At 36.1% G+C, this 1,845-nt stretch overlaps 1 pseudogene; it reads left to right on the plus strand.

Annotated features, from left to right (window-relative positions):
- The first annotated feature begins 1,405 nt into the window (after positions 1-1,405).
- Positions 1,406-1,553, plus strand: LOC150023260 (signal recognition particle RNA; annotated as a pseudogene).
- The last annotated feature ends 292 nt before the right edge of the window (positions 1,554-1,845 follow it).

Below are 1,845 nucleotides of genomic sequence, written 5' to 3' on the forward strand. Positions count from 1 at the left end.
GGTTTTCAAGGTCACCTCTTTGTGGTTGTGTTGTTGTAATATGTAAGTGATTACTAGTGGAACCCAGTGGTTGTTTTGGGAACTTGATGTAGCTCAAGGTTGAGTGAACTAGTATAAAATTGGCTGTGTATATCTCTTTCTCTCTAACACCTTATAACTGTTTGTTTTAGTTTTGCTTTTGTTGCTGATATAAACAACCAATTAAAACGTATTTTCAATCGGTTAAAGTTCTCTAAACAGTTTATGTAGCATTGTTTGATTGTTTTCCTTAATTGCTTATCTGTGATTGTTTGATAAAGGTTCATTCTTATTCAATCTTTGCGAAAATATTTGATAAACAATTCACCCCTATCTTGTTTAAGCCATCAATTCTTACATCTATAACATTAAAAGTAGCATGTACTTCATATTCTTTAGGAAGGTATAACTTATATGCATTATTATTGATTCTCTTGAGGATTTGAAAAGGACCATCTTTTGGGAGATAAACTTATACTTCTTCTGAATAGGGAATCTATCTTTTCTAAGGTGAAGCCAAACCCAGTCTCCCTCATTAAAAACAATCACCCTCTTCCCCTTATTGTTATGTCTAATGTATTCCTAAGTTTGCTTTTGAATTTGAGTTCTAATCCTCTCATGTCTAATATATTCCATAAAAATTTCAGACCAAAATTCCCAAGGAGTAAGGCGTAGTAAGTCCTAGACCGAGAGTGAACAAAACTGGTTTTCTGAAAACAAAATATCCTGGCTTTTCTACCACGTATCTTCTTTTTGTGAATTGTTTATGGACGTGCCTCCTTACCTGGGTGCAATAACATATGAAAGTACTTGTGTGAATTTTTTCAGAGTAATACTGACCCAAAAAAATTGCTGAAAGCAGGGCAAAATTTCACAAGTTTTGGTAGAGGATACCCTTGGTTTGCACAAAATTTCTGAAAAATTCTCCCGATATAGGTTTTTCCTGAACATGTAAGAATCTCGACTGAATTTAGGACAAAACGCGACAGGTTTCAGGTCAAACATATGAGTATTCACCTAGGCAAATAATCAAACAGTTTCACACACAAACGAACCTTCTTTTCAGCCCTGACAATGATGAATAAAAAATTTATTGCAAATCTTGTGGGACGAATCTGGGACTCAAATCTTAGCCAAAACTCGATAGACACAACAACCAATGTCTGGTAAAAATTTCAAACCAAAATACCCAAGGAGTAAGGCGTAGTAAGTCCCAGACCGAGAGTGAACAAAACTGTGAATTTTTTTTGTGATATGTTTATGGATGTTCCTCCTCACCTGGGTGCAAACAGCATATGAAAGTACTTGTGTGAATTTTTTCAGCGTAATACGGACCCAGAAAAAAATTTGCAGAAAGCAAGGCGGAATTTCACAAGTTTTTGTAGAGGGCCTGCCCACTGCAGGTTGGGAGTTGAGTGTGGGGACTTTAGTGAAGACTAAGGTCTCTTGGCTCTTAGTGTGGAGGGCACAGCGTGAGGCTGGTTTCACAGAGCAACGACCACCTCCCACTCCCGACAGTGGAGGGTTCACAGGCTGCAACTACCTCAGTCCCTAATGGCCTGGTCAGCCTAGTCTACTTGGACTATCACTTTTATTTTTATTAGGTGTTTCTAGTTTTTTGTATTTTATTTTTTTCTCTTAACTCATATCTGTCACATACAAGATAGATTAAATATAAGTATAGTTTCCTGCACCATCATACATTTTTCTGGTTATAATTAAGTTTTGCACCAACCTTTTCAATATAATAGAGGAGATTACCCTAATTTTGTTTTGTATATTAAAAGTGGTTCAATATATGTATGATCGTGTCTTAATATATCTGAT

The sequence above is a fragment of the Phaseolus vulgaris genome, chromosome 11 (assembly GCF_051622355.1).
Source record: "Phaseolus vulgaris cultivar YP4 chromosome 11, ASM5162235v1, whole genome shotgun sequence".
Taxonomy (NCBI): domain Eukaryota; kingdom Viridiplantae; phylum Streptophyta; class Magnoliopsida; order Fabales; family Fabaceae; genus Phaseolus; species Phaseolus vulgaris.